Raw genomic sequence first — 23192 nt, 5'->3', positions numbered from 1 at the left:
AATTCCTCTATATTGAGAAAGTAGAAAGGTGGGATAGAGAGGACTCATGTCCTTTGCTTTGTAGAAGGTAAGACTTTAGTTAAAGGACAGATGGGTAGTGAGGAGTGCTGCCCAAGAGGTGCTGGAGTGGCCATTACTTGCTGTGTTGATATGCAAATTGACCATCACTCCAACACACGAGATGGCCACTCCCATGTGGTCAAACTGATATATCCAAGGCTGGCCAGTGCCTCAGCTGGGAACTGAGATCCTCCCGCTGTAGCTTCTGAAACGAGGAAACTCCCGCTGTGGGAAGTGGTTTCTCTTCCTTTTCCCTGTGGGTGGGTCTCGGGGAGGAGCCTCTGCAAACCAGCACCTGCGACCCTTGACCCGCACACTTCCCCAAATCCCTGTTGGGAGAGAGGTTGTTGTCTGTGTCAGCTCTGGGGCTCAAGGAAGGGGTGTGGAAACAAACGCTACTGACAAATTAGGGACAGAAGGAGGGGATGGAAACGCCTTGAGAATGACCTTTGTATCCAGAAGAATGACCTTTGTATTATAACGTTTTATTGTAACTTTCAGATGTGGTCTGAGACACAGAGAGATGAGGCAATATATCTGAGAGTTCCCAGCTAAAACAAGCGGAACCAGGTGAAAAAAAAAAAAAAAGTCCATACTCTCTTCTACTTCATTACTCTGAAAAGCAGGATGCAGAGAGAGCTGAGATGCAAAGCCATCATAACTCGCATTCTTTCCTCTGTAAAAGCCAGGCAAGCACACCAACCCATCTTGTCTGCGTTGCTTCTCTCTGTAGACAGAAGGTGAGGAGCAAACACTTTTCAATCAGGGAACTGCATTCATGAGCAAAACCAAAAACAAAACAGCTGATGAATCATCCCTCAAATTACCAAACCGATATATCCAGGCTGTCTAAAATCTTTTGGGAGACCCAGAAAACTCTTAAAACATGTTCTTAGCCTGTAACAAATTTATATTCCACCGGGGAGCTGGATGTGTAAGTGAACTAATGAGCAATACATCCTATATAAGAAAGAGGTGATATGCAAATTGACCATCACTCCAACACACAAGATGGCCACTCCCATGTGGTCAAAGATGCCCCCCCACTATGTGGACACAGGATGGCCAGCAGGGAAGGGCAGTTAGAAGAACCCAGTTTGCAAGGGCGGGCACTTGGGGGTGGCCAGGTTGGCAGGGTTAGGTTTAGGGTTAGGGTTAGGGCAACCAGGCTGGCAAGGGAGGGCAGTTAGGGGTAACTAGGCCAGCAGGGGAGGGCAGTTGTGGGTGACCAGGCTGGAATGGGAGGGCAGTTAGGGACAATTGGGCTGGCAGGGGAGCAGTTAGGTGTCAATCAGGCTAGCAAGGGAATGGTTAGGGGATGATCAGGCTGGCAGGCCAAAGTGGTTAGGGGCAATAAGGCAGGCAGGAGAGGGAGCAGTTGGGTATCAGCAGTCCTGGAGGGAGGTTCTACTGCCCATTTAGGCTTGATCCCACCAGGATTCCAGATTGGAGAGGGTACAGGCTGGGCTGAGGGACAACAAACCCCCCCTCCCTGCACAAATTTTGTGCACCAGGCCTCTAGTGATAGCATATGGACATAAGTAATATATTCCACTTTTACGGTAATTGATGTTAAAATAATGAGGAGATTAATGAAAACTTTTGCTAAGGTGAGAGTTCTCTGTTGGATCTCTGTATTGACTTCAATGAACCTGATCAGGCTGGGTTCATCACCACAGGGACGTTGGATGACAAAGAGAAGTGCCATTGTGCCTGTGTGACCTATTGGCTACAGAGAAGAAGGGACTCCTCTTGTACCGTGCCTGCTCTTCCCAGTCCCATTTCCTCTATAAACCCAGAACAATGGCCTTTTAAAGTTCCATCACTAGCAAATCCTGTATCCTTGATCCTTTTGGGGGGGCCTCTGTCTACAGGTACATTGAGTGTTGACTCAGGAACAGATAGGGGCAACCATTACTCTGAATCTATTAAGACCGTCACAAAATACTGCAAAGGAGTTAGGCCTCCTATTCACATGGGCAGACAGCTCTCAGTAGGTAATGTCTCTTTGATAGAGGTTTAGGGTTGCCAGGGAAAATCCACTGTCACCTGCCTCTGCTTCATTACTATTTAAGTTGCATTACCAAGGCCAGTTTCCTTGCCTAAGGCTTTGACTTGCAAACTTTTGATGGGAATCCTACCATCTTAAAGCTTACCCATCACATCAGAGAGCTTCTTCAGTTTAGCCTGTAGGATAAACTTTTCGTTTCTGATATTACATACTATTTATATAATTTTCTAGCATTCCCATTTGGTTGTTTTTTAAAATATATTTTGATTGATTTCAGAGAGGAAGGGAGAGGGAGAGAGAGAGATAGAAACATCAATGTGGGGGAGAATCATTGATAAGCTGCCTCCTGCACACCTTACCCTGGGGATTGAGTCTGAAATCTGAGCATGTGCCCTGACCAGGAATCAAACCATGACACACACACACACACACACACACACACACACACACACAAACACACACACATACCCGGTTCATGCATTGACGCTCAACCACTGAGCCATGCCTGCAGAGCCCATTTGGTTGTTTTTTTTAAAGTAGTTCCCATATTTTTTGCTGTAATTGATCTTTTTTCATATGTTAATTAGCATTTCCACTAGAGTCTTAATAATATTTATGGTAGTATTTTGAAATTCCTGTGAGAATTCCAACCGTTCCACCATCTGTGGGTTTGCTTCTGTTGACTAGTCTCTTAAACATAGGTTACCTATCTCTCACTTTGGCTGTTTCATAATTCTTGATTTGATAGCAGAGATTGTGAGCTAAAGAACAGAGGTATGGACAGAGGTAAATATCATTGCACCCCCTAAACAAAGCATGGTCTTGCATGGGCAGTTGACTTGGGCCAATCTGCGTGATTAGTTTCAGCTGTCTCGGCTTGGCTACGGAGTTAGTAAGCCTGAGATCACCACCTGGCTTCCATGCTTTGAAGGTAGGCGACGCCTGGGCACCAGAATGCTTTGCCCAGATCTTGCCAAGTTCACGTAGCTAGTCACTGACAGAAGTAAGACAAGTTCAGGTCCTTTGCCTCCAAGTGTGCATCAGTTTACTTGCAAATACAAATGGGACTTGGGTGTTTTAAGCCATGCCTTCCATTGTTGTCTTAAGTTACTCCACATATGCTTTGAAAGTAGGAAATTCTAGATGCCCTTTTTGAAGATGCTCAGTACAAAATACCATTCAGAGAAGTCTTAGAAAATACGTTTTTGAAATCTGTGTAATGTTATATTTCTTAAGATTTCGTAAGACCACATACACCCCACCCCAGCTAAGTCTGCAAACGTGTGAAAGCAGCAGTAGGCTTGTTCTTATTAAAAGTGTGATTAATTCACTTTGTGATGGTTTCCATCAGTAGGTGTCTTTCTGGCATAAACCATGCTGGGGAATTATGGTCCGTTTACATGGACATCTATGGCATGTCAGAAGCCAAATGTTGCAGCTCCTTTGTGCTATAAATCGATTGAGTCAGTCCCTTAGCCACTGAACATCAGGTTGCAGTTGGAAAAGATTTGTGGGTAATATTTTCCCAAAGAGAATCTCACCCATATTTAGTTAACAGGCGAACAGGAGAATGTGCAGCAGCCAGCGCGCTCCTGTGCTCCTAGCAACGGGCCACCACCACAGAGCGCGGCCAGGAACAGGAGCTTCTGCATCTTCTCAGCCGTGATGGGCGCGCGGATGACGAGATTTATGGGCTGAAGATGTAATGAGATGCTTACCGTTGGAAAATACACCTTCCTCTCAAACAGAAGTCAGTTCTAGTGCAAACGGTTTATGTAGAGCCACGTAGTTTTCTGGACGTTTATGCACGAAGTCATTAAAAGTGACTATCATTACCGGAGGTAACTGATGCAATTCTTTATTGTCTCGTTTTTTAAAAGTTTTTATTTATTTATTTATTATTTTTTTATTATTTTTTTTATTGATTTCAGAGACAGGAAGGGAGAGGGAGAGATAGAAACATCAATGATGAGAGAGAATCATGGATTGGTTCATGGGATGACATTCAACCACTGAGCTGCTCTGAGCAGGCTCATTTTTTTTTGGGGGGGGGGTGTTATTTTTATTATGATCATTTCAAGGCAACCGACCTACGATGGGTTTTTTTTTGTTTGTTTGTTTGTTTGTTTTAATAGGAAATACCTTTTGGAAGAAGAGATGTTTTTAAAATTGAATTTTTCTCCATTCTTAATTGCCAAAAATTTTCTTTGAGAATGTAAGCTTCCTAAAACTTCCAGTTGCATATAGAGGTAGAGAAAATCTCTAGGGATTTGCCTATACAGTCAGGGTTAAGTTGATAACACTTTCTTGGATGAATTCTTAAAAACAGTGAGGCAGTTGATTGCAGGATAGATCATTTCCTAAGGTAATTTTAATTCTCTTGCTCATCAAGGGCCACAGAATTACTGTTTAGGCGGTGCTCTGTGAGAAATGAAAGCTACATGAGGAGAAATCAAGGTCCATGGTTGTTGCTGTCCATGGAGTGGCAATTTAGTAGTATGATGGGTATATGCGTGGGCTAAGATTATTATGCATTTTAGGAATATGCTGGCCTTGCATATATATATATATACACACACACACACACACAGTGAGTGGCCAGATTACTATGCCTTCAGAGATCATAATAATCTGGCCACTCAGTCTGTGTGTGTGTGTGTGTGTGTGGCCTGAAGAAGTATAGTATAGAACATTTTTGTGGTAAGTGATGGTATTGAGTCCATAGTGAATAAATGGAAACTTTCGGTAGTTGGAGAAGAGCGAATACATTCCATAAAGGAAGGTGTAAGATAAGCATGTCAAACTCAAAGGCAAACACGGGCCAAATAAGGTTTAAGTTTCTGTGGGCCGCAAAAAAACAAAAGCTTCCATTTTCATAGAAACATAGGTTTATTTTGATAGACATGCTGGATACAGAGGGCTGAAATAAATGAGTAATCAACATAAAGTAACAGAACATTTTAATAAAAATTAATATTTTTTCTTGAACATTAACTTACCAGACACTGAATAACTGCACGAATTAAGCATAGCACAAATAAGTCTATTTTTCTTGTTCTCCAAAAGCGAAATATTTCCTGTTATGCACACCAAACAAGTCAGTACAAGACTAATGACGTGGCCATCGGCTGCTAAAATATTTGCTGCTGGTATTAGTGGAGAGAAATGGTGTGCCTGTGCTTAAGGCACATAAGGGAAATGAATGCAACATGATTATAGTGATCAGTCATTAGCGCATGTTGAAGTTCGTTAATAATAATTATAGATAACAAGATATTGTAAAAATTAAGTTAAAAATTTTTTACTACAACGTTTCGTACATACTGTTGTATTGGCTGGGCTGCAAAAATAGTGGTTGTATTCACCATGCATGCAGCCTTCATTGCCATAAGAGTAAGTACCTCCCCACACCCACCAGCATGGGTCAGAAGATGAACTTGACTGGGACACATGGAGGGACAGTATATGACGGGACAAACTGACATCGATTGTTGATGCACCGAGGACACAATTTCATCTGCATAGTGTTTGTGTTCAGGATGTTTCAATAGATTTAATCATCTGAAAAATCATCTGAAAAATTTGAGCAGATTTAATAATCTGAAAAATCATTTAAAAAAATGGTAAAACATTCTGGAAAACAAGTGGTCTGGTCTTTTAAACATGCCAATGTCTGAATAACCAGAAAGGCTGGGAAATTGTTTCAGATGAAAGGAAGCTAAAGAGGCATGACAGCTAACAGCAAGCAGTGTGTGATTCTGACTGTGACCTAGAGAGGGAAAATAAGTAACACGGGTATAATTGGGAAAATTGGGAAATGTACCGAATATTAGATAATGGCATTGGATTAGTGTCCAATTTCCCCTGACTGAGATAAGTGGGTGGCTATTTAGGACGATGTCTTAGTTTTAGGAGACACACACTGAAGTATTGAGGGATTAAGTATTATGATAGTGGCAGGTAATTCTCAAAGGTTCCAGCACACACATCACACATTACAAGACAAACAAGTCATAGTTAAAGGTTAACATTCAGGAATCCAACTTTTCTGTAGATTTCATTTGTCAAAATAAGGAAAAAAATTATATTTTTTTGTTAATAGTTAGATGTTTACAGTTCTTTTTACAACTACTTTTATTTACTGCTCATTAAACATCTGTTAGGAAGTAAATGACCTCATGGCTGTATTACTATGAGTTTGCAGTGATTACTTTTGTGGAATATTTGCTTAATGATGGTCATTGACAAATTTATGAGTGTAGCATGATTGCATAAATCCTGAAAATGGATGCTGTGATAACTATGGAAGATCTATCTATCTATCTATCTATCTATCTATCTAATAAAAAAGAGTAACACGCCAATTGTACCTTTGCGATACCCACCAGTCAATCAGGAGGGAGTATGCAAATTAACCCACCATCTTTGTTGGGTTAATTTGCATATGCAGGTGCCAAGCAGTTGGGGGAGGGGCAGGATGCAGGCTTTCCACACCAGAGTGAAGGCAGTGCAAGCAGCCAGGGGAAGGGAGGCCCATTCTTGCATGAATCTTTGTGCATTATATATATATATATATATATATATATATATATATATATATATATATATAATATCATATATCTATATTCATACATTTTTTTTGAGTGATAGCCTTGTGTAACACAGTAGTCTTCTAAAATGGTCTTAATCCTTTCCATCATTATAAAACATTTTCTTGTGAACACCTCCTTTTTATTTTTTAAGTGTTTATAAAACAGTTTAGATTAATTTGTCAGGAAGTAATTTAATATGTATGTATCACACCTGCATTCTATGCTGATCACTTGGCCAGGGGTGGCTTTGCCCGCAGGGAACTTACACGGTTACCAACACATGACTGACCAGTTTACTCCAGGAAACATCAGATCATAACGGGATGAGAATTTTTGTGTGTCTCAAGGATGATGGTTTAGAAGCTCCCCCAAATGGGTAATTCTCCTTATTTAGAGTCGAACTAAGAGCTTCCCCCCTTAGTCACTCTGTTAGGAGAGTTTGGGTCAGAGGAGTTCTTTGATGGCCTGCTTCCCGGGGGCATCTGGAAGGAGTCAGCCTTCTATCGTCTTTCCGTGCCCGGAGGTGACTAATACCAGCTCCGACAGCGAGTCAGTGCTTTTTCTAGCGGAGCTGGTGGGCACACACTGCTGACTCACTCACCCCTCACATCCTGTCCCCACTGGGGCTTGGACCTGCCATTGAGGAAGACTGGTCAGCTCAGTGCCAGCCTATAATCCTGAAACAAAGCCAACCACGTTAAACATTGCACAACCTCAAAACGTGGCTGTGAAAATGCCACCCTCCAAACTACCCCACCATTTTGTAGGAGGACCATCAGTTTAGTTCATCTGGTTTTGCCTTTTTTTTTGGATGGGAAGTCGGTATGAATAGAAAATTCATCTCCGCATTCAACAGAATCCCAATAATGCAGTCACAAAATGAAAGCAACATTGTCATTTAAAAAATATATATATTTTATTGATTTTTCACAGAGAGGAAGGGAGATGGATGGAGAGCTAGAAACATTGACGAGAGAGAATCATTGACCAGCTGCCTTCTGTACAACCCCTACCAGGGATGTGCCTGCAACCAATGTACATGCCCTTGACTGGAATCAAACCTGGGACCTTTCAGTCCGCAGACCAACCTTCTATCCACTGAGACTTACCGGTTTCAGCAACATTGTCATTTTTATTAACCAATATCATGGTTCAACTTACCATATAGACCTGATAACCAAAGAAGATTGCATCTTGATCTTCTCTAAAATAGAGCACAGAGAAATACACACCAAAATCCCCAAGACAGCAATTGGGAGGACTGCTTTCATAGACAGGATGGGATTTCAGAAGCTGACTAGTAAGTGGGTCATGTGTTTTGTTGACTGTGCAGTATGGGTCAGGGGTGGAATGGAGGGGGCAGACATGGCCATGCTATGGAGTGTCCCAACACTAGACTTATAGCAAATGCACCAATGTGTTTTGCGATGGAATATCAAATAGCATAAAAGAGAATAGAAATGGAAGATTAGGAGAAGCACAGTCAAAGGACTTAGAATGTTTTAATCTACCAATATTATTAAAAAAATCATTTGAGGCTTTATTCCAAGAATGACGATGCTGGAGACTTCAGGTTGAATAATTAAGATTGATTATTTCCAGTTCACTTTCTGTACTTAATGGAAAATGTATATTGAAAGTCCTGTATGCATATATTTAAAAAAAAAAAAAAAGCAAAGAAAGTCAACCAAGCCTCCCTTTCAATGCTAGACATTGGAAAACGAACAGCAAATTGAATCCAAAGAATATAAAAGAAATAAAGTATGATAGAAGAAAGAAAATTAATGAACTATAAGAAACACATAGCCCTAGCAGGTTTAGCTCAGTGGATAGAGCGTCGGCCTGCGGACTGAGCGGGTCCCAGGTTTGATTCCAGTCAGGGACACATGCCTGGATTGCAGGCTCAATCTCCAGTGAGGGGGCATGTAGGAGGCAGCCAATCAATGATTCTCTCTCATTTATTGATGTTTCTTATCTCTCTCCCTCTTCCTTTTTGAAATTAATAAAAAAATATTGAAAAAAGAAACATAATCAAAGGGATCAATAAAGTCAAAGTTGCTAAATTAAAAAAAAATGGCTAACCTCTTAGCAAATATGATATGTAATGCGGAGAAATAGAAAATGCCTCTATTCACATCAGGAACAAGGCTAGGGTGCTTCCATCACTACTTATGCCTTAGTGTGCTTAAGGCCTCAAGCAATAGAGCAAGAGCATATGTAATGTTAGCCACGTAGGAGATAAAATTGACATTATTTGCAGAAGATATACTCATATATATGGAAAAATCAAAGAGAGTTTACACACAATTAGTATTGATCCATAAGAGAATTTAGCACATTTGTTGATTATAGCCCGTGTACAAAAAAGTGGTTGCATTTATATGTACCAGCAACACTGTTAGAAATAAAAATTTAAGAATAAGTATTCCTTAAATTAAAGCATTATAAAAATATCCAAGTAAATCTATATGCAAGAACTCTGTGAAAAATGATAAAATATCATTTAGGGGAGTTAAATAAGAATTAGGTGATACCGAATTGGTGAATTGTACAATTCAGTTTAAAAATTGATTGATTTTTAATTGATTAATGTTTAATCAAAATCCCAGCTAAATTTTATTGTTTTGGGGGTTTGGTTTATTTATATTTCCTTTCCCCCCTTTTTATTTATTTATTTATTTACTTATTTATTTATTTATTTATTTATTTATTTTTAGGGGTGGGTAGGGTTGGTTTATTAACTGCTCCGTGTGTGTGTGTGTGTGTGTGTGTGTGTGTTTATTGAAAATCACTTTTCATTTCTTACAAATCTAATATATTGTTTTTAGTATCTTGAAAAATCCATAAAGCTAAGCACTGCTCTGCAGCACCAGTGGGGAAAATGCCCCTTCTGGGGGCTCCCAGGCCTCCACACTCCCAGGCTCATGGTGTTCTTACTGTGCAGTGTGGCTCTGGGCCTCTGTTATAAGAGAAAAGAACTGTTAATTCTCTTTTAGATTAAAAAAAATCCACACATGTGTGGTCCAGTGGGTTTGCTTGAAAGTCTATATGGGAATATGGAGGGAAAGTACTTATTCATTTTATGGAACCATAAAGTTAAATGCACATTTTAATGGAAATGTGTGTCCTTGGAGATGAAGCATCTTGATTCTATTCTCTTCCTTGGTTTCTGCAACAGGACAAACATTTTTGAAAAATATGGCTTCTACCCATATTCAAAAAGTGGACCAAGAATTTACTGCTTTTCCTGGTATATGTTTTTCTGCTGATCTTGTCTGCCCCCTACTGGTTGTAGAGCGAAGTTCAAAGAAATTCCACAGGTAAGACTTCGACTATTAATTGTTGAGTTAACTACTATTATTATTTTTAAGTTTAAGCTGACTCTCCGTGTAACATTACAAAATTTAGAAATATGCTTCATGTTAACAACATAGACATTGGCGTACACTGATACAAATACAAATAGTGTTGTAAGACGTGTGGATTTAATTAAAGGTCTCATATCAAAATAATTTATACATTGATGAAAATAATAAAACAGGGTAACAAATAAAAATAATATGGATAAATTTTATTGAGCACTTACTGTGCTAAGTACTCCACACATATTATCTCACTTTATATGCATGGCAAAACCATGTTACAGGCAAGAAAACCCAGGCTCAGAATGATCTAGCAACTTGAATTAAGATCAGATCAAAGTAACAATAGCTACCATTTTTGAAGCAATTTTTTATTTATTAAGATTTTTTTCGATTGCAGTTTACAGTCACTATCATTTTTTGTATTAATTTCAGGTTGTACAGCCTATTGGCTAGACAATCATTTACTTCATAAAGTGTGTCCCCTGATATTTCCAATACCCACCTGGCACCATGCAAAGTTATTACAATGTTATTGACTGTATTTCCTATGCTCTCCTTTACCTCCTTGTGAGCATGTTGTGACTAGGAATTTTTACTTAAACCATTCACCTTTTAAAAAAATATATATATTTTTGATTTTTTACAGAGAGGAAGAGAGAGGGATAGAGAGCTAGAAACATTGATGAGACAGAATCATCATCAGCTGCCTCGTGCACACCCCCTACTGGGGATGTGCCCGCAACCAAGGTACATGCCCTTGACTGGAATCGAACCTGGGCCAACGCTCTATCCAGTGAGCCAAACCAGTTTCGGCAACCCTTCACCTTTTTACCCAGTCTCCAACCCCCCTTCTCCTCTACCAGACACCAGTCTGTTCTCTGTATCTATGAGTCTGTTTCTATATTGTTCCTTTATATTATTCTTTAGATTCTGCATGTAAGTGAAATCATACAGTATTTTTCTTTCTCTGACTGACCTATTTTACTGAGTGTAATACTCATTAGGTCCCCCTGTGCTGTCACAAATGGTAAGATGTCATTCTTTTTTATGGCCGAGTAATACTCCATGGTGTAAATGGACCACAACTTTCCTATCCACTCGTCTACTGGGAGCCACTTGGGTTGCTTTTAAATCGTGGTTGTTGTAAATACCTCTCCAATGAGCATGGTGCATTATATTCCTTGGAATCAGCATTTTGGGCTTATCTGGGTATATTCCAGAGGCTGGAATTGCTCGGTCCTAAAGCCCTGAAGCAATTTGTAAATGCTAGGAACTCTGTGAGGCATGTGCGTGTCAGTCAAGGTTCAGAGCAGCAATCAGCAGCTGCTCTGGACTTGCAGTGAGGTGGCTAAGGTAGCAGCAGGGTCTCAGTGACCAGCGGTGTACTGAGGAGTATACCGCCCACTTGGAATAACATGATGGAGATTGCCCAGGGGACCCAGCCAATAATACTTCGCAGTGCTGCCCAGCTGCCTCAGGCAGCATTCGGGACCGTGTCCATCTCACTCCACCGCCGTGGAGTGCTTGCATCAACCTAGGAAGCAAGAGCAAGCAGAGCCGCTGATGGAAACGCGGAGGGGAAGTACAAAAAGAACAGTCTACTCACGTCCTTCACTCGGATTTGGAACAAAACATACGCAATGCAGAATCTATAAAGAACGAGAACCCGCAATGCCATGAACACTTTCCCACTCATTCCTAGGTCTTGTGGGTGCACTGAAGTAGTTCCATGGATTCAAATTTTTTGTTTTTGTTTTTTTGCAAGGCTGGTTGAACACATTGACCCTTGTCCTCATCCAAGAGTGTATCAGAAGCCCTGGGGGAGCTTTAAAAAACAAACAAACAAACAAACAAACAAACAAACAAATGAGTGGGTGGAGTGGGGCCCAGCAGTGCATGCCTCTCCTGTGCCCCCTGCTGGTGAACCACGGAACTACAACGGCTGTGGTGCTGTGATCTCTTAAGGAAGGTTTTGGAATGAGTCAGGTCTGTTTCCTGGATTAGAACGAGTCCAGGTGAATTTTAGGAGTGGGAGGTTTAAAAGTGTCAGAATCAAGGACGTCATAGTTTTAGGGTAATCCATTCTTATCTCTTTGAAAGGCACTTTAGCGTGTGTGTGTGTGTGTGTGTGTGTGTGTGTGTGTGTTTTAAGGAAATGTGTACAGAAGAGCAAAGGTGCCCTCAAGTGGCCAAGCTGTAAATTGCATTTTGGTGAAAAGAAGATTTATTTGAAAGATGAGAAGGAGGGAAAGAATGGTTAGGAGTCCAGGAGGTGAAATGAAATGAAAGAAAGCAGGAATTTTCTGTTGGGCTTGTTACTTTTGAGATGCACATGGTATAAACATGAAAGTGTCAGTGGCTGCCAATACGAGTTGAGAACCCAGGAGAGAATTCAGAACTGGGGCTGGGCATTTGGCAATCATAACCTAAGCCAATGATATTTCAAGCCATGGGAACGAATGAGATTATCCAGTAAGAAGATGGCGGAATGAAAGTAACCTGAATCGAATCTGGGGAATTCTAACTCTTTGAGGTCACGTGGGTGCAGAGACGTGAGATACAGGAGGGCATCATGTTGGGAAATTGAGGACAGAGTTTCAAGGAACGAGTGGCCAGTGATGTGGAAGGCTCTTGAGTGTCAAGTAAGATAAGAATTAAAGCCCTGACTGGTTTGGCTCAGTGGATAGAGCGTCGGCCTGCGGACTGAAAGGTCCCAGGTTTGATTCCGGTCAGGGCATGTACCTTGGTTGCGGGCACATCCCCAGTGGGTGCTGTGCAGAAGGCAGCTGACCAATGTTTCTCTCTCATCAATGTTTCTAATTCTCTATCCCTCTCCCTTCCTCTCTGTAAAAAATCAATAATATATATATATATATATATATATATATATATATATATATATATATAAAAGATAAGAATTGAAGTGTGTCTGCAGAATTTGGCAACGTGGAAGTTTTTGAGACTCCAACCAACGGAATTTCCATGGAGGAAAGCCAGCTGGGGTTGGCTGAAGAACTATGATGTAATATCATTAGGAAGATACATCAAGTAGGAACTCTCAAGGATTGTGCTGACCAGGGAATTGGTTGAATATCACCCATTTTCTGCTCATTCACTTCCTCGGGGAATATAATTCATGAGGCAGCAGACAGGAGGTGACACTGGCTTTGAGTTGCATTTGGGTGAAAGATGATGAGATTGGGGGGGAGCTGTTAATTTCCTAGGCTACTTGAAATTATAGCTCAATATCGACCACATTTTCTTCAATTATGTCTGACCTCGTATTCTTTGTAAAACTGTCTTTTAATTCGTCATTGGCATTGTGAAGCTTCATCATCCAGTTAGATGGATCAATTCCATGCAGTGAGTGTCTTATTTTACATTTGGTGGGGATTTTATTTATTTTTTCCCCTTCAAGAGCCACTTGCGTCTCTCTTTGACGAGGAGCAGGGCGCCATGCTCCTGGGGGTGTCCATGGGGGTCTCTCCCAGCTCCCTTGGTTCATCTTCCCTTCGCTCATGGACACATCACTTGCCCTTCATTCCTCTTCTTTCCATCCTGCTGTAGCTTTTGCTCCTCAGGCATGTTTGCAGAGCACACTCCAATCTCTTGTTCTCTCTGCCTGTGGAAAATAAGCATATGGAAATGTCCTTCGCTACCCTTATTTGATTTTAGATATTAACTGAAAGTCATCATAAGCACTATTAAAATTATAAAGTCCACCCCATAATCCCATGGTCCATTTCTCTTAATTGGGCTGAATTACTCCGATGACATATTCTATCATGTCACCAGGGCTCCAACCCTTTCTTACCATAAATCCAGCTGGGCTTCATTTCCTTTTCCATTTCTGGTATATTTTCATGGTCCAGATCTTGAACATTTTAAAGCATATATCTAATTATTTTCCTTTTTTTTTTTCCCCCATCTACTATGTACTCCTCCCTGTGTTTCATAGGTTGACACACTAACCCCCAATTGGATGGTATTGGGTGATGGGATCTTTGGGAGGTAATGAAGTTTAGATGAAGTCAAAGGATGGGGCCCCAAGGTGGGATTAGTGCCCTAAGGAGAGCTGGCTCTCGCTTGCTCTTAGCCCTGTGAGGGCACAGGGAGAGGGTGGCAGTCTGCAGCCCAGGAAGAGTCTCCTCCCTACTTCCAGCCTCCAGAACTGTGAGGAAATCAGTGTCGGTTGGGTAAACCACCCCGTTGTTGGCATTTTGTATGGCAGCCTAAGCGGACTCAGCCACTGTCTCTGGGAAAATGTCTGCCCTAGATCGATTCCATCGCCTGCTTTCCCCAGGCCCACACTTGATTGAACTGTTGAGCGAATCCTGGCATTTCCCGGTGACGGGGGACAGAATTTGTGTGTGCTCCTCTCAAGCACTCTCTGGCAGCACGGTTCTGTTCCCAGTTAACCCCCGATGCTCCTTAGCCCACCCGCGTGCAATTTCCAACGTAATGCAATTACCAACATGTGGATTTTAAAATAGAAAGCTTCCGAGAAACTTCTCTCTGGGGAGTGATTGGCATCAACCGAACGTAAAATACAGTTGGAGATTGCCATGGGACTTACTGTAAAAGAGCGTTGGTTCCTGGGCTATGAATCCTCTTGCTTATAAAAGCTGCCGAGCCCTGAGTGCACCCGGGAAGGGGAGAGAGGCAGGCTCCGTGGGGCCGGGTGGGGCCCAGAGCCACTGAGGACATCCCTGAGAGTCCTATTCACTAATATTGTTCACTATTCACTAATATTGTTTTATCCCTCTGTGAGGCCATGGCCACTCTATTCAATTTAAGGCAGGTAATGAACGTGAACTCTTTTGGGTAGCAAAGGACATTTCCTAATGAAGATGAGGACCTGGGAGAGGGGAATGACGGGAATGGATGCACCAGTATTCTGTGAGTCACCAGACCCAATAAACTGGACCTGAAGTAACAGATTCTGATGTGGCCGGAGACATGCGCTGGCTCCTTAGAGAGGAATTCAGTCATGTCTGTGCTGGCCAGCTCTTTACCGGCTGTTTGGATTTCTAAAAAAATATATATATTTTATTGATTTTTTACAGAGAGGAAGGGAGAGGGATAGAGAGCTAGAAACATCAATGAGAGAGAATCGTCCATCAGCTGCCTCTTGCACACCCCCTACTGGGGATGTGCCCACAACCAAGGTATATGCCCTTGACCGGAATCGAACCTGGGACCTTTCAGTCTGCAGGCCGACGCTCTATCCACTGAACCAAACCGGTTTAGGCCGCTGTTTGGATTTTTGCCTGAATAATTCAGTGAGTGTCCTGGGGCCTGGACTTCTCCTGACTCGCTTAGGGTGCTTGTGTAGGTAGTAGAATAATTTAGAATATTTTGGCTAAACATATTTTCCTTCCCAAAACATGTATTCTAAGTTAAGTGGAATGAGGGGATGGGATTAATTCGTATCTTTTGAGAGTTGCTTTCATTTTCACTTTTATATTCTAGTAGATTAATACCAATGGAACTACATTGAGGGTGAAGCATAATACCAGTTTCCGATAAGATCAATCAACCTTGTTCAGCTGGTGTGGCTCAGTGGTTGACCTATGCACCAGGAGGTCACCAGTTCAATTCCCGGTCAGGGCACATGCCCGGGTTGTAGGCTTGATCCCAGTTGGGGTTGGGTGTAGGTGGGGAGGCAGCCAATTGATGTTGATGTTCTTTCTCATTCATGTTTCTACATCTCCCTCCTCTCCTGTCTCTCTGAAATCAATAAAAAAACATAAAAAATATAAAACCCTTTAGTAAGTAGATAATGCTGTTTTAAAACGGAAGTGCAATCATCCACTGTTTAAATTATGCTCTCATTTAAACGATAATAGCAACGATAACCAGTTCTTACCCAGTGCTTATCATCAGCTGAACCACAAACTGCCTTCCATTTGATAATTCATTTAATTTTCACAAGAACTTCATGAGGCAGATACAATTAACATCTTTGTTTTAAAATATATATATTTTATTGATTTTTTTACAGAAAGGAAGAGAGAGGGATAGAGAGTTAGAAACATCGATGAGAGAGAATCATCGATCAGCTGCCTCTTGCATATCCCCTACTAGGGATGTGCCTGCAACCAAGGTACATGCCCTTGACCGGAATCGAACCCGGGACCCTTCAGTCCGCAGGCTAACGCTCTATCCACTGAGCCAAACTGATTTCGGCAACATCTCTGTTTCATAGAAGAAGAAACTGAGGTCCCAAGAATTTCAGACATACCTCCCCACAACCCCCAAAGATCCCAGAGCTATTCGGGGATAGAGCTGAGATGTGGGCCAGTGCCCTTGAGTCCATACTTTTCACCATCTTAAAAACATCTCTCAAAATGTATCAGACAAGCCAAAACCGGTTTGGCTCAGTGGATAGAGCATCGGTCTGCGGGCTGAAAGGTCCCAGGTTCGATTCCGGTCAGGGGCATGTAAATTGGTTGCGGGCACATCCCCAGTAGGGGATGTGCAAGAGGCAGCTGGTCGATGTTTCTCTCTCATCGACGTTTCTAGCTCTCTATCTCTCTCCCTTCATCTCTGTAAAAATCAATAAAATATATTTTTTAAAAAATGTATCAGACAAGCTAGGATGATTTGTGTTGCTGATCAGCTATGTGCTCATGTAGAGGGAAATCTGGAAAGATTCATGTCCTTTCTGAACAGAGCTATTAGCACTGCAATCCAGTGAGATTGAACCTTTCAATGCTCAATGAAAGGTGCCGATGGCCGTGTGGTTTTTGAGGCTGCAAAGCACACAGATGCCTTAGGTCAGTGGTCTGTAAACTGCGGCTCACATGCCACATGCAGCTCTTTGGCCCCTTGAGTGTGGCTCTTCCACAAAATACCACGTTTGCGAGTGCACATAGAGTGCGACTGAAATTTCATGGCCATGCGAAGAAGTTGGTTTTTGGCTCTCAAAAGAAATTTCTATCGTTGTACTGTTGATATTTGGCTCTGTTGACTAATGAGTGTGCCGACCACTGCCTTAGGTTATGGTAGGCAATCAAGTTTCTTGATTAAGGAATAGGAACTCGCCTGAAAAGCTACATTTTCAGGCCGACATTCAGAATAAAACTGTACTTCCGTCCTCATGAGCCCGGGGGACGTGGGGCTCTGCTCAGCATTCAGCGTTGCTCTGGCGGGAACCAGGCCCTCTTGCGTGGCCTCCAGAAAGACGACCTCATCCTCTCCCCGTACCGAGCATTGCTGGTTTATGTCCCCGTCCATCTCGGTTTCAGCTGCTTTTATTTCTGCAGCTGTGGACGGACCCGTCTTTGCAGGTTTCACATTCAGCCTCCCCAAGAGGGAGTATCTGTTTTGGTTGAATTGTCACCGTCCAGCGTCAGGGCATTTCTTACGGACAGAATAGTGTGAGGGTCACCTCTGGGTGGCTGCCTTAGGGTACAGCATCCACCCCTGCTCCAAACAGCCAGGCCGGAGATTGACAACTGATGCCTATGGAATGCCTAGGTTGGCTCCTTCAGACGGGAACTAAAGACAGTTAGTCAATACGTTATGTCCAAATCATACCTCCATATTCCCCCTCCCCCCCAAATCATGTAAACACCAGCCAGCCTAAAACTCCTAATTAAGCTTGAGCCCATAAACTTTTTTATAAAATATATTTTATTGATTTCTTACAGAGAGGAAGGGAGAGGGATAGAGAGTTAGAAACATCGGTAAAAGAGAAACCTCGATCATCTGCCTCCTGCCCACCCCCCACTGGGGATGTGCTGGCAACCAAGGTACATGCCCTTGATGGGAATTGAACCTGGGACCTTTCAATCTATCCACTGAGCCAAACCAGTTTTGGCAAGGCCGGGTCCATAAACTTTTCATTTGAAAGAAATGAAAGTAGCATTTCCAACACAATTAAGGCCAATGTAATAGCTAAGTATTAGATCTGAAGCCATAGGCTACCATTTGTATACATTGAAATATGCACGGCCCACTTCCTAATCCTTACACTTCTTTTCATACAGAAGCTTAAGAGTGGACCACAGATCAAGAACTAGAGTTTTAATTTGGAAGTGGATGCTTTCAGACAAGCCTGCAGTTATTCGGTTCCATTGCTATTGGTTTCTCTTTATTTGCTTTCTAATATAAAAAAGCAATTACTCTGTGATTTCTAGGATATAATGTGCCGTTCACACTTTAAACATTATCGGTGCAAGTGATAAGATAATAAACATAAAGGATTGGGTTGCTTTGGGTGACTGTGTGTCCTCCTGTGCATGCTCTTACTGTGGCTGAGAGATGGCATGGCCATGATGGATTATTCTTGTACGCTTTCCTCACTATTGGATTGTTGTTGTTGTTGTTGTTAACCCTCGCCTGAGGATATTTTCCACTGATTCTTAGAGAGAGTGGAAACGAGGAGCAGAGACAGAGAGAAACATCCACGTAAGAGAGACACATTGATTAGTTCCCTCTTGTATTTGCCCCCAAGGCTGGGGATCAAGCCTGCAAGCATGCTCTTGACCAGAGTCAAACCCAGGATCCTTTAGTCCAAGGGCTGACGCTCTATCCACTGAGCCATATCTGTTAGGGCTGTTTGTCCCTCCCTCCCCTCCCTCCCTCCCTTTCCTCCCTTCTTCTCCTTCCTCCCTCTCTCCCTCCCTCCCTCTCTCCTTCTTTCCTCTCCCCCTCTCCTCCCTCCCCCCTCCCTCCCTCCTTCCCTCCCTCTTTTCCTCCCTTCCTCCCTCCCTTCCTTCCTTCCTCCCTTCCTTCCTTCCTTCCTTCCTTCCTTCCTTCCTTCCTTCCTTCCTTCCTTCCTTCCTTTTTAGAAAGGAAAGAAGAAGAAGAGAGAGAAACATTGATTGGCTGCCCCCTGCATGCCTCCTACTGAGCCCACAATTCGGGCATGTGCCCTGACTGGATAATCGAACTCTGACCCCGTGGTTCATAGGTTGACGCTCAACCATTGAGCTACACCGGCCAGGCCTATTGGGGCTTTTTTTTTTTTAAATCTCCTGTATCCTCAAGACGATTGAACATGGCAGACCTCTATAAGGATCCGCATCTAGTAAGGGAAATGATCTTCAGGGGAAAGAGAGAAAACTAAAATGAGAATAAAAATGAACTGTGCTGAGCTGAGCTTTCTCAGAAAACGAAGACATCCATGTCAGACAATTTTCTTTCTTTCGTTACACTTTGATCTGTTGGCGAGATGACGGGTTTTCCTTATGGATTTACTTCTTTAATCTTTACTTGAGAGTTAAAATTCAAGCTCAGTAGGTTAGTTTTTTTTTGGTTTTTTTTTTGGATGTTGTTTCAAAGAATTTTATTTTATATTTGTCATTTAAAGCATGTCTCCAGCACAAGGTACCTTATGTGAATGAAAACTTCAGTGTGTGGTGTCCCCTTCCCCCCCCCCCCCCATATCTGGAAACGTGTTGTGAATTGTCTGTTACACTAAATTCCGGCTGAACTCTGGTTCCACGTCGCTTAGAGACAGCTCCGTGCTACTCATTTGTGAGAATGTTTCCAAGCCCAATGGTGACAGGTAACGGGAAAGCTCATACAATATTTATGAAAAATATTACAAACTGGCCGGGACTGGTTTGGCTCAATGGATAGAGCGTTGGCTTGGGGACCAAAGGGCCCCAGGTTCGATTCCGGTCAAGGGCATGTACCTTGGTTGCGGGCATATCCCCAGTAGGGGGTGTGCAAGAGGCAGCTGATTGATGACTCTCTCTCATTGATGTTTCGAACTCTCTATCTCTCTCCCTTCCACTCTGTACAAAAATCAATATTAAAAAAAAAGAAAAATATTACAAACTGGACAAGGCCAGGGGAGAGTGTCACTAAACTGTACCACAACCCGAGGCAAGTCACTTCACCCCTGAACCCTCAGTGTCTTCACCAGCGAAGGTTATCCTGGAATTTGTCCGCCAAACTGGTTATGCTTGAAATCGTTTTTTTATTTTTATTTTTTAATATATTTTAATGATGTTTTACAGAGAGCGAGGGAGAGGGATAGAGAGTTAGAAACATCCATGAGAGACAGACATCGATCCGCCGCCTCCTGCACACCTGGGGATGTGCTCCCAATCAAGGTACATGCCCTTGACCGGAATCGAACCCGGGACCCTTGAGTCCGCAAGCCGACGCTCTATCCACTGAGCCAAACAAGTTTCGGCTATGCTTGAAATCTTAATACCAGCTGCTTGATAACACGGTGCCACTGGAAAAAAGTAAAAAATATATTCAGATAAAAAAGAATCAACAGTAACTTCATATGTCAAATTATAGTAAACTCTACTTTTTTCCTATATGTGACAATGTGGACAAGATACTTAATCTCTAAATGTCCTGTTTCTTTTTCCTTTCTTTTTAAAAAAAATATCTTAGTGATTTTTTACAGAGAGGAAGAGAGAGGGATAGAGAGTTAGAAACGTCAATGAGAGAGAAACATCTATCAGCTGCCTCCTGCACACCTATTGGGGATGTGCCAGCCACCAAGGTACATGCCCTTGGCCGGAATTGAACCTGGGACCTTTCAGTCCGCAGGCCGACACTCTATCCACTGAGCCAAACTGATTAGGGCTAAATGTCTGTTTCTTTGTCTGCAAAATGAAAAAAAAAAAGGGGGGGGGGCGCCAATGAGGTTTAGTAAAGGCTAAATGAGATTCATGTGAAACATTTCTGTCAATGCCACGTGGTAGAAAGCACGCAATGCTTGATGACTGAGACCAGGGGATGTTACTGAAAGTCAAGAACTGTTCCTGGGTGGCATGAAGGAGTGAGTTAGGTTGGGCCCAGGCGGCAGGAGGTCTCCAATGCCAGGATAAGCAGACCTTTCTCTCTTTCCGAATTTCCACGTGTGTGATGACAAGGCACAGGTCTGATGGGCGTGAGTGGGACCAGTGTGGAGCGATGAGCAGGAGCCCAAGAATAAGGTTCCTGAACGGTAGCAGGGAGTTATGGGAACGTTTTGTTAAAGGGGCATTGTTCAGGAACATTAGAGTAGAGGACAGAAACGGGTTTGATACCTGTGGCCGCGGGGGACTCTGAAAGGAAGGAAAAAGGGGAAGTGACTTTGAGAGGAGAATAGAGACAGAGGAGGCAATACCTACCTTGGAAGAACAGACGTGTTTATTACAGACCTTTTAAGTCTCAGGATAGGGCAGCACGGCAAAAACGAGGAGGGGAATGTGACAGGATGTCAGGAGAGGGCTCGGGAGCGATGACAGAATGTGAGAGTGGCTCGCGTAGAAGGCCCGGTCAATGGTGTGAGTGACCGCGCTTCCCAGAGGAGGGGTGTGAAGTCAGAGGGGCAGAAAACCGTCCAGATTCACAGGTGACTCAAAATCTGCCTTTGCAACCCCGTCCTTCTCTCCCTGCCCTTTCTTGCGACATATTCTCCTGTCTCCAGCCTTCCTTTCTCACAGATCCGTTGTGTCAGGCACTGGGACCTTAGGACTAACAGTATTTCTGAGCCCAACATAATACATAACACATTATGGGCAGATCACGAGCATTCTCATGTATTCATACCACACAGAGTTTTACATAAATATTGAAGGCACGCCTTAAAATTAAATACCCGTTGCATTTTGAAGTTATTTATTACACGTTCATACAAGCTAATATCTTTTAAAGTATGATACTTCGTAAAACGTTTTTTGTACTCATTCAATAGACACTTATCTGGCCACTGGGTAAAGCTAGCCATAAAACTACTGGTGTGCAATTTAATAAATAGTTTGGGTTTTGTTTTTTTTTTTTAGATGTTCCTGTCTTTTAAAAATATATTGTTAATTGATTTCAGAGAGGAAGGGAGAGGGAGAGAGAGAAAGATCAATGATGGGGAGAGAATCATGGATCAGCTGTCTCCTGCCTGCCCCCTACTGGGCATCCAGTCCAAAACCCTGGCATGTGCCCCAACTAGGGATCCAACAGTGACCTCCTGTTTCAAGGGTCGACACTCAACCACTGAACCACATGAGCTGGGCTTAATAGTTTTGAACACATGGGCGAGTATAGTATTTTTAACATTTTCTGCAACAAAATAAATGACTAGTTTGCCAGTAGGCTGTCCTATGGAAATAAGCCACAAGGTGGTACTAGAGTACTTAAAGTAACTGCATGTTGCTCTACCTATGACAAAACAATGGTGAGCTAATGTTCTTTTTAAAAATATGTTTAGATTTTTTACACAAGTGACAATAAAGACATGGCACAATGTTAAATTTGAAATGCTTTCTGGGTACTATTTGTGCTCAAAAGTGAGAGTAGACTGAGTACACATTTTAAAAAACGAAACTAGCAGAAATGAAGGGTCAGAGAAGCGACGGGTATTAGAATGTTCCATAGGGTGGTAAAAATGGCTACCTCTCTTTAAAGCATGTAAAATACGTACCTGTATCTCTCTCTATATATATGTGCATGCATACTGACTACATATATTTATGTATTACATATAAATATCTATTTTACATATTATTATGTAATGTCTATATCTATTTTATCCCATCCATCCATCCATCCATCCATCCATCCATCCATCCTCTGTCCATCATCCATCCATCCATTCATCTATCCATCATCCATCCATCCATTCATCTATCCATCCATCCATCTGTCCATCATCCATCTGCCCATCCATCCATCTGTCCATCATTCATCCATCCATCCTTCCGTCCATCATCCATCTGCCCATCCATCCATCCTCTGTCTATCATCCATCCATCTGTCCATCATCCATCTGCCCATCCATCCATCTGTCCATCATTCATCCATCCATCCTTCCGTCCATCATCCATCTGCCCATCCATCATCTGTCTATCCATCTGTCCATCCATCATCCATCCATCCATCCATTCATCCATCCATCCAGCAGAACATTTTCTCCCGGGAAGCAGGCTGAGCCGTGCTGTCCTCCACGCTCTTCCTGGACTGCTCCCTGTCTCTCCTCTTTCCCAGACACCACTCAGAAACCTCTTTCTTGGCGAAGCCCCTCCTGATACCTCTCCTGGGGAAGACCTGTCACTCCTCCAGTGCTTTGACCCTGACCCGTTGAGTCCACACACAGGTGTGCTCTATGCTTTGTTTCACTGTACTCCCCGGGCTTTGGCATTTTTTACCACCCGCCACCAGCAAAGAGACGAAGACCCGCTCTGACACACCCGCTCTATCCCTGTGGTCTGG

This window comes from Pipistrellus hanaki (genome assembly GCF_964339955.1).
Source record: "Pipistrellus hanaki genome assembly, chromosome: 20".
Lineage (NCBI taxonomy): Eukaryota > Metazoa > Chordata > Mammalia > Chiroptera > Vespertilionidae > Pipistrellus > Pipistrellus hanaki.
This window is presented reverse-complemented; position numbering follows the sequence as displayed.